Here is a 10,997-nt window from a genome sequence, read left to right as displayed (position 1 = left end):
TACTCACATCAACCAATCCATTGGCTCAGCAAACATTTTCCCAGTGGAAAAAAAGCAGAAGTTTCCCAGACACTACCCTGACCGGTCATGGGATCCTCAATGGTTCTCTAGACTTCCAGAAATTATAGACTTGCCTCTACTTTCTAAAATAACATCCCGTGCTCAGTACCACCCCGTGATATTCTATGATGGGCAGTGATGAACGGAACCCCAAGATAACGTTAAATTAAAACTTATTATCCAAATTTGAATCATCTTATGATGCAAATTTCTATATATTATTATCCTAATTAAGATGAACACTTATTTCTACCCTCACACACTCTCGTATCACATTCACAGAAAACACAAGCAATTAAAAAATATATATATATTTCACCTTCATTTAACCAGGTAGGCAAGTTGAGAACATGTTCTCATTTACAATTGCGACCTGGCAAAGATAAAGCAAAGCAGTTCGACACATACAACAACACAAAGTTACACATGGAGTTAAACAAACATACAGTCAATAATACAGTAGAAAAATAAGTCTATATACAATGTGAGCAAGTGAGGTGAGATAAGGAGGTGAAGGCAAAAAAAGGCCATGGTGGCGAAGTAAATACAATATAGCAAGTAAAACACTGGAATGGTAGATTTGCAGTGGAAGAATGTGCAAAGTAGAGATAGAAATAATGGGGTGCAAAGGAGCAAAAATAAATAAATAAATAAATACAGTAGGGAAAGAGGTAGTTGTTTGGGCTAAATTATAGATGGGCTATGTACAGGAGCTGCTCTGACAGCTGGTGCTTAAAGCTAGTGATGACACAGAGGGGAATGAGACAGACGAGGAAAACCGGTTAGCACTGTTTTTGATTTCAAACCCTGTCTATATGAACAGGGAAACCCATACCATTATCAAAATATTGCCTAATTAGTGGTCCCAAAACATTCACCATACCTGGTGTTAGGTTCTAAATATCAGAGTAAGAAATTGACGGACTCTATAAAAGCTCCAACCAAGTTTATTCACCCCAAAGGATCAAACAGCTGAACAGACAAAAACATATTTCCACCAGTGATAATATATATACTAGAGGTCGACCGATTAATCGGCATGGACSATTAATTAGGGCAGAATTCAAGTTTTCATAACAATCGGTAATCAGCCTTTTTGGATGCCGATTATGGGCGATTACATTGCAATCCACGAAGAGACTGCGTGGCAGGCTGACCACCTGTTACGCGAGTGCAGCGTCAAAAGGACCTTGTGGCTGCCAGGAGCCAAGGTAAGTTGCTAGCTAGCATTAAACTTATCAATCACTAGTTAACTACACATGGTTGATGATATTGATGACATAATCAACTTTTACTTTCTTCTKCAACACTGTGTTTTTTCATTATTTCAACCAACTTGAACATGTTTCATGATTTATTTTAGACTAAATATATTTTATTTATGTATTATATTAAGTTACAATAAAAGTGTTCATTCAGTATTATTGTAATTGTCATTATTACAAATATATATAAAAATCATCTGATTAATCGGTATTGGCTTTTATTGGTCCTCCAATAATCGGTATCGGTGTTGAAAATTCATAATCGGTCGACCTCTAATATATACCACAATTTGGGTGGAGTCTCCTCCTTCTATCTAAACATTGCATATTTATTGCTAGGCTAGAAGTTAAGTGAGCAAAAAACTGTTCCTTCTCCCTTAATCTGATCACTCCCCCCTTCATCACTAATCCACGGCTCTCCACCCTTATAAGTGTCTGCCATATGTGATCGTTTTCCCTGCACTCAATACAGTATAAGCTTAAATGCACCCACCATATACATTCCTCCAACAGATAACCATAAACTTCTGGTGTAGACCCTTGACTATGGCACCTCTCATGTCTCTAGCATAACTAATGATTCCTGTTGCGAGTGGCATGGTAATGAAAAATCAGTATCTCAATGCATTCTTAGTCCAAACTGCTATACATTTTGCAGTGTGTAGACCTTCCTCAATAAACCTGACACTCCAACTTGTGATAAGGTGCGTCTAGGTGATAGGTGTAGGAGTCAGGCGCAGGAGAGCAGGGATGTCTGAGAAGCGTGTTTTAATAAGACAGTCCACCAACACTGGAATGGCACAATTGAAAAGGACGACGTCCTCGTAACAGAGAACCCGTGCAAACGCACGGAGGAACGAACACAGTTCCGACACTCATACACTTACTTAACTGTGAAAACAAATAACGGTAAATCCAACCGAGCACATTACAACGAAAGACTAATCCCGCACAAACCTAGGCAGGCAACAGGGTACATATATACACACAGAAATTAACGCAAATGAAACCAGGTGTGAAAAGAACCATAGACAAAACAAACAGAAAAGGAAAAAGGGATCGGTGATGGCTAGTAGACCGGAGACGCTGACCGCTGAGCGCCGCCCGAACAGGGAGAGGAGCCACCTTAGGTAGAAGTCGTGACACAACTAGACAATTACAGGCACGGGTTACCACCCCAGCACTTCAAGCGTGTCTTCATTGGTCCTTCTCCAGATAGCGTTACAGTTCATCTTCCCAACGGCACATGTGTAACTCTTGCCTGTCACATTTGATAGCCCTTGATAATGTCCCGATTTCAATATCCAAATAAATAAATCTGTTTTTCCATGTCCCAGAGTCTCTCACCTGAGCCGCCACCACCKTTCTGTCTGGTCCATTTCTCCCACCAGTACACCAGCAGCATGAGAGAAGTTTGAATGTTATCTCTCTTCATGCTCACTCCACATGCACGGTCTCAGGACTCATGGCGCACTCCTGCCGCCTATACCAAGGTGATGGCTCGYACTCAGATAGGAGTGTTAAAAGTCACTGTTGTATTGAACACCTTGGTTGCTCTTTCTTCAGCCGGTTAGCGAGGGTTTTGAGGTTCACACACTGTTCAGTCCAATTATCTCTTTCATGCATTAAACCTCACTGGGATATGTGGGACGCTAGCGTCCCACCTCGCCAACAGCCAGTGAAATTGCAGGGCGCCAAATTCAAACAGAAATCTCATAATTAAAATTCCTCAAACATACAAGTATTATACAACATTTTAAAGATAAACTTCTTGTTAATCCAGCCACAGTGTCTGATTTCAACAAGGCTTTACYGCGAAAGCACACCTTGCGATTATGTTAGGTCAGCGCCTAGTCACAGAAAACCATACTGCCATTTTCCAAAGAAGGAGAGGTGTCACAAAAGACGGAAATAGCGTTAAAATTAATCACTAACCTTTGATGAGCTTCACCGGATGGCACTCCCAGGACTCCATGTTAGACAATAAATGTGTGTTTTGTTCGATAAAGTTAATCTTTATGTCCAAAGACCTCATTTGAAATTGGTGTGTTATGTTCAGAAATGCATTGTCTCAAACAAACATACTGTGAAAGTGCAGAGAGCCACATCAAATTACAGAAATACTCATCATAAACATTGATAAAAGATACAAGTGTTAAACACACAATTAAAGATAAACTTCTCCTTAATGCAACCGCTGTGTCAGATTTCAAAAAGGCTTTACGGCGAAAGCACACCTTGCGATTATGTTAGGTCAGCGCCAAGTCACAGAAAAACATAGCCATTTTCCAAAGAAGGAGAGGTGTCACAAAACTCAGAAGTAGCGTTATAAATATTCCCTTACCTTTGATGATCTTCATCGGAATGCACTCCCAGGAATCCCAGTTCCACAATAAATGTTTGTTTTGTTCGATAAAGTCCATCATTTATGTCCAAATACCTCTTTTTAGTTGCGCGTTTAGTCCAGTAATCCAAGTACGCAAGCAATTAGTTCAGACAAAAAGTCAAAAAAGTTATATTACAGTTCGTAGAAACATGTCAAACGATGTATAGAATCAATCTTTAGGATGTTTTATCATAAATCTTCAATAATGTTAGAAATGAAAAGGAACGCAGCTCGCTCTCACAGCCGCACGCCTGACTTAGCTCATGGCATTCTGCCAGACCTCTTAGTCAAATAGCTCCTATTCGCTCCCCCTTCACAGTAGAAGCCTGAAACACAGTTCTAAAGACTGTTGATATCTAGTGGAAGCCTTAGGAAGTGCAATATGACCCCATAGACACTGTATATTGGATAGGCAAAGACTTGAAAACCTACAAACCTCAGATTTCCCACTTCCTGGTTGGATTTTTTATCAGGTTTTTGCCTGCCATGTGAGTTCTGTTATACTCACAGACATCATTCAAACAGTTTTAGAAACTTCAGTGTTTTCTATCCAAATATGGCAGAATACAAACAGTGTAGTTATTCCCTCCACAATGCAATCAAACAGGCAAAACGTCAGTATTGAGAGAAAGTGGAGTCGCAATTTAACGGCTCATACATGAGACGTATGTGGCATGGTCTACAGACAATCACGACCTACAAAAGGAAAACCAGCCTTATTCGCCCGCTTTAAGGATAAGACAGTGCCACCGGCGCGGCTCGCTACCAAGGACTGTGGGCTCCCCTTCTCCGTGGCTGACGTGAGTAAGACATTTAAGCATGTTAACCCTCGCAAGTCTGCCGGCCAAGACTGCATCCCTAACCATGTCCTCAGAGCATGCGCAGACCAGCTGGCTAGTGCATTTACGGACATATTCAATCTCTCCCTATCTCAGTCTATGTCCACACATGCTTCAAGATGGTCACCATTGTTCCTGTACGCAAGAAAGCAAAGGTAACTGAACTAAATGACTATTGCCTCGTAGCACTCCCTTCTGTCATCATGAAGTGCTTTGAGAGACCTGTCACCCTAGACCCACTTTCATTTGCTTGCCGCCCCAATAAATCCACAGATGATGCCATCACACTGCACACTGCCCTATCCAATCTGGACAAGAGGAATACCTATGTAAGAATGCTGTTCATTGACTATAGCTCAGCATTCAACACCATAGAACCCTCCAAGCTCATCATTAAGCTTGAGGCCCTGGGTCTCAAACCCGCCCTGTGCAATAGGGTCCTAGACCCAGGTGGTGAAGGTAGGTAACAACATCTCCACTTCGCTGATCCTCAACACTGGGGCCCCACAAGGGTGCATGCTCATTCCCCTCCTGTACTCCCTGTTAACCCATGACTGCYWGGCCATGCACACCTCCAACTCAATCATCAAGTTTGCAGATGACACAACAATAGTAGGCTTGATAACCAACAACGACGAGACAGCCTACAGGGAGGTGAGGGCACTCAGAGTGTGGTGTCAGCAAAACAACCACTCACTCAACGTCAACAAAACAAAGGAGATGATCGTGGACTTCAGGAAACAGCAGAGGGAGCACCCCCTATCCACATCAACGGTACAGCAGTGGAGAATGTGGAAAGATTCAAGTTCCTCGGCGTACACATCACTGACAAACTGAAATGGTCCACCTACACAGACACTGTGGTGAAGAAGGCGCAACATGTGAAGAAGGCGCAACAGTGCCTCTTCAACCTCAGGAGGCTGAAGAAATTTGTCTTGGCACCTAAAACCCTCACTAACTTTTACAGATGCACAATTGAGAGCATCCTGTCAGGCTGTATCACCGCTTGGTATGGCAACTGTACCACCCGCAACCACAGGGCTCTCCAGAGGGTGGTGCGGTCTGCCCAACGCATCATTGAGGGCAAACTACCTGCCCTCCAGGACACCTACASCACCCGATGTCACATGAAGGCCAAAAAGTTAATCAAGGACAACAACCACCTGAGCCACTGCCTGTTCACTCCGCTATCACCCAGAAGGCGAGGTCAGTACAGGTGAATCAAAGCTGGGACCGAGAGACTGAAAAACAGCTTCTATCTTCTAGGCCATCAGCCTGTTTAATAGCCATCACTAGCTCATAGAGGCTGCTGCCTATATACATAGACTTGAAATCACTGACCACTTTAATAAATGGAACATTATTCACTTTAATAATGTTTACATATCTTGCATTACCCATCTCATATGTGTCGTGTCTTTGGCAATGCCGGATTAAGTGATATGACATGCTATTCTAGAAAATTCTTTCTCCGTAATTAATATTACCTGATTGAGCTAATCATGTAAATGTAATTAACTAGAGAGTCGGGGCACCACGAAATAATATTTATAGAGCTGTTATCTTCCGAATAAACTCTTAAAGACCTAGTAATATTTTACATCAATAGCAGTCAAGATTAATCGTCACCTTATTTCAGTCTCATCTGAAAGTTGTAAATTCTTCACGAACCCTGCTAACAAGTTGAATCAGTAATACAAAATTGGGTTTAATTATTTATTTACTAAATACCTAACTAATCACACAGAATTACATATACACAGAATGAATCATACCTTGATTACAAATTACATCATAAAGGAAAACGTCCCTAGCGGGCGGAACAGATATGACATCTGGTTACACAAAATAAAAGGGGCTGGGTTTGAGTGAAAGAGCGGGAAGACTGAGGAACAAAGGGCGAAGCCGTGCTATCGTAAATACAGTATCTTATGCATTTTCCATTTGGAAAAGGAAAATGCAATAAATATTTACTCTGAGCTGCGCTTCGGTAGGTTGGTGGTAGATGGGAGGCCGAGTTGTCCAACTGAGTRCTTTGTCCTTTGAAGAATGTCTCTGTTGGTAAAATGGATACGTTGTAGTAACGTCGTGGTGTGGTAGACGGGTTACTCTGTCTGTCCTTTCCTAATTTACGTTTGCAGCTGCTGTTGCTAACTCAACGTCTAGGAGGTATCACTTCTGTAGTGAATAAGAGTTCAAAGTTCATACCATTCGCAACCAAAGCTCACGCTGATGTTGGCTTAGTTCTGTAGTTGACATGTTAGTCCTTTTTAACACAGAGGCTGCAGACCTCACGTACTTGGAACAGGAGGTTACATTTTCGTCAAGGGCTTATATAGTGGAGGGAGAAAAGGGGTGTGTTTCATAATTTACAACCTATGTCTCTTCACGTGGGCGGGCCACTGAGTCGGGCCTAATTCACTCATGAAAACCCAATTCTCACATTTTAGAAGCTAAAATCACATTTCATCCCATCACGAATAATTTCATATTCAAACATTTAAATTGAACAACAATTCCATGTGAATCCGATAACTCTGATGTGTAGACTTTCCACTGTAGAGTTTATGTCATTCTATCATTGATGAGAATGTATCAGATGACAACCGAACTGACATCATATTCATTAAGTACCACCGCATATGTTCAGTTGGTCGGATTATCAGAATATAGTTCATTTCCCCCCACCTTCTGATGTTCCCAGAATCTCTATGTTAACCAAGGGGTTTTCTAATGTCACATCAGTAGGGTGGAGAGAGGAAAAAGGGGGGGAGAGGTATTTATGACTGTCGTAAACCGACCCCCAGGCCAACGTCATGACATATATATATACTGTATTCTATACTATTCCACTGTATCTTAGTCTATGCCACTCTGACATTGCTCATCCATATATTTATATATTCTTAATTCCATTCCTTTACTTAGACTTGTGTGTATTGGGTATATATTGTGAAATTGTTAGATGTTACTTGTTAGATATTACTGCACTGTCAGAGCTAGAAACTCAGGCATTTCACTACACAATAACATCTGCTAAACACGTGTATGTGACCAATACGATTTGATTTATCTCACATATTATCTCACTTTCTTAGCAGATGATGACAACATGACAACAACAGTAGCTGTAGAATATTTAATGAAAAGATGGAGGGTGGTTGGTAATGGAGGACATCAGGTGGATCTATGTCTGGGTGTTGGGCAGAACCTCCAGTTCCTGGGGAACAAGAGCAGAGTTAAAGGGAACAAGGTAGGAGACAGAGACATAAACAAGCAAACACACAGTTTACACTTTACTGTGAAAACATTTGATGGATTAGTGCAGTGTTATAAATGAGAGATATGTACTTTTCAACACTTTTAGAAGGTATAGCCTACCTCAAGCTGGTCCCCCTCCGACTCACTGGTTCTGGTGGATGGGATACCTCCTGGGGGGCTCGGACAGTTGATGGTCCTAATGTCATTTGGAGAGGTAAATTGATCAGGTACATTTTTATAAGCTCAGCATAACTACCATTTCTTGCTTTCTCAAATGTCAACCAAAGCTTAACATACTTAGTCTATTGGGCTTCACTGAAGTGTAGGGCGTCAGTGCTTGACCGRCAAACTGCTCCAAATGTAGAAGATTGTTGACTTCCGCTGAGGTAACCCTAGGAAGACAAACAGAAAATATTAGTGTTAGGGAATCTAAAACTAGCTTCAGGTTATTTTGTGGGCTAATGCAAATAGTAATTATCTAAGAGGTTTTATATTTACTTTAACAGATGCTGACCCCAGCTAGGAGCGAAAAAACAGCGAAGTTTCCCAGGTCTCGCCTTCCTTTCGTCCTTCTTCCAAACCAAGTAATTCGCCCAGATGTCGTAGCACTTGGTCCCCTTCTTGATTCTGCTCCGGTAGCTCTCCTTCTGTTTTTTTTTGCGCCTTGTCCATGTTCAGTCTCACCTTTATTGATAACAGGAATAAATGCAATTATATTTCATATTACAAATACATTTCTTACATATCTCATATCTACATATTTTCTTACAATAATTTTTACCTGGTCAAAAACCTCCACATCCTTCTCAGTCCATGCCTGAATTGGACCRCGAAGGCATTCTGATTTGGTTCGACAACTTCCACCACATCAAGTGGGGTTTCAGTTATCTGAAAGTACGTTATACAAAAATACAACAGACAAACAACAATACTAAGTCAATCACAAATTTGAAAGACTACAGCATATGTGTTACGGATACAATTATTCTGTGTGTATCCTGTGTGTATTTCTTTTCTCTCCTTCTCCCCTTCTCACAAGTACCCAATCACATCCCCTTTCCCTTGGTTTAAAAACCCTGTCAGTTGTTTTCTCTGGAGCTCAATCTCTCTGTCAATGCCATATATCTGTAGATCTCTTGTGTGGTTTAGCACCTACATGTCACTTTGTCCCCACCTGTGAGTATTGTTTTTGTTATGGTGTTTGAGTGTTTGTTTGATGGTGGGAAAAGGGGGTAACCAGACAGGTCACCCATGGGCATACACTACCCGTAGGTGAACTTTGTCTAAATACACTAGTTAGAACTGGGCGGACCACCCTCTGTATTTTTGGTTAGTTAGTTAGCTGTTGTTGAAGTAGGCTAATCTAGCTTAGGGGTGTTTTGGGATATTTGTTTCTTTCCTTGGGTTTCTTCCCCCCCCCCCCCCCCCATTACCGTGTGTTTACTAATAAACTCTGAGAGGTTGACGGTAGATTTAAGTTGTCGTGGTTATTTGTTCTCACTGTTACGTTTTCACTATTATAATTTGCGTGAGTTATGTTACGGGTCTCGTTACCATCCCCCTAGACTGTCGGGCCAAAGGGATTCGTAACAATATGCTATAATTGTATATTCAATTGCATTGTTTACCTCAATTGTTTACCTTTGTTTGTGGAGGCCTGGATGCTGCTGTTGTGTSCAAAGAGAATTACTTTCCCACTCTTCCTGGTACCAATCAAGGGACTTGTCCATGGCAGCCTTGAGGGTCTGGTTGGTCCATTCACCAAACCTGGAGGAGGGGGTAGGAAAGCGATATCTATTGACAATGTAAGATATTGAAATATATCTGATTATGTACCATGGAAAAACAAACAAAAAATGTAAAAAAATAAAACACGCCATTGGTGACAGAATATAACCTACAACATCCGTACCTTGTTCCAGCGCTCATTACCTTGGTCACTCAAGGTGACCTCAGGAGAACCATGTGTGTTGAAGATGTCCACCATCGCCTTGGAGGTGGCCTTGCCAGTCTCGTTCTTGATAGGTATCATACAAAACGAAAATCTATTTATTTGTTCCAACCACCCTTTTTAATGGGTTACAGAAGGGAATTCCGAGCACATACTCTTCCTTTACTGATCTTAATGGGTATTGCCTCCACCCACTTGGTAAAGTGATCGGTCACCGTCAGACACCAGCTGTTGCCATTCCTGGATTTTGTGAAGGGTCCGATGAGGTCCACCCCTAACATTCAAAGTGTTAGAGAGAAGATTACTTTATTCTTACCCGTATCTGTGTCATACAGTATACAGCTTTCATATTTGCAAGGATACTGACACACACACACATTCTATAATATTGAACTCTGCTGTGGTCAAATAAAGAATTTGTAAGTCGCTCTGGATAAGAGCGTCTGCTAAATGACTTAAATGTAAATGTAAATGTAAAGCAAACATTACAAACCAACTTATCAGGGCTAACTTTGAATTGGGACACTTACTAATCATGTGCCATGGTGAAACAACTTTGATGGGCTTCAACTCCGGCGCCACAGTCTTCGCCCTCTCAAACTTCTGGCAGGCTAGACAGTGTACTGACCTTTAAGCAAAAAAATGACAAATTGAAACATTGTTTGCACTCTGATATGACATTCATTGAAATCATAATAATTTCAGATATAATATATATAAAAATATATATATTTCACCTTCATTTAACCAGGTAGGCTAGTTGAGAACAAGTTCTCATTTACAACTGCGACCTGGCCAAGATAAAGCAAAGCAGTTCGACACATACAACAACACAACACATGGAATTAACAAAAATACAGTCAATAACACAGTAGAAAAAGTCTATATACATTGTGTGCAAATGAGGTAAGATAAGGGAGGTAAGGCAATAAATAGGACATGGTGACGAAGTAATTACAATATAGCAATTAAACACTGGAGTGATAGATGTGCAAAAGATGAATGTACAAGTAGAGATACTGGGGTGCAAAGGAGCAAGATAAATAAATAAATACAGTATGGGGATGAGGTAGTTGGATGGGCTATTTACAGATGGGCTATGTACAGGTGCAGTGATCTGTGAGCTGCTCTGACAGCTGGTGCTTAAAGTTAGTGAGGGAGATATGAGTCTCCAGCTTCAGTGATTTTTGCAGTACGTTCCAGTCATTGGCAGCAGAGAACTGGAAGGAAAGGCG

At 41.2% G+C, this 10,997-nt stretch overlaps 1 long non-coding RNA gene across 4 annotated transcripts; it reads right to left on the bottom strand.

Annotated features, from left to right (window-relative positions):
- Nucleotides 1-7,682: 7,682 nt before the first annotated feature.
- Nucleotides 7,683-10,619, bottom strand: LOC111981224 (uncharacterized). 4 transcript variants are annotated; one of them, XR_002879570.2, is made up of 9 exons: nt 10,500-10,616; nt 10,293-10,390; nt 9,958-10,036; nt 9,453-9,828; nt 8,593-8,699; nt 8,310-8,495; nt 8,109-8,203; nt 7,932-8,007; nt 7,683-7,770 (listed from the first exon to the last, which is right to left on the bottom strand). It is a non-coding gene; the product is annotated as an uncharacterized lncRNA (long non-coding RNA). The 4 variants fall into 4 exon arrangements; XR_002879568.2 differs by having other exon boundaries at nt 9,453-9,578; nt 9,724-10,036; nt 10,500-10,611; XR_002879569.2 differs by having other exon boundaries at nt 9,440-10,036; nt 10,500-10,619.
- Nucleotides 10,620-10,997: the final 378 nt, after the last annotated feature.

The sequence above is a fragment of the Salvelinus sp. IW2-2015 genome, linkage group LG3 (genome assembly GCF_002910315.2).
Source record: "Salvelinus sp. IW2-2015 linkage group LG3, ASM291031v2, whole genome shotgun sequence".
Taxonomy (NCBI): domain Eukaryota; kingdom Metazoa; phylum Chordata; class Actinopteri; order Salmoniformes; family Salmonidae; genus Salvelinus; species Salvelinus sp. IW2-2015.
Note: the sequence above shows the minus strand (reverse complement) of the source record. Positions and strands in the feature narration are given on the sequence as shown.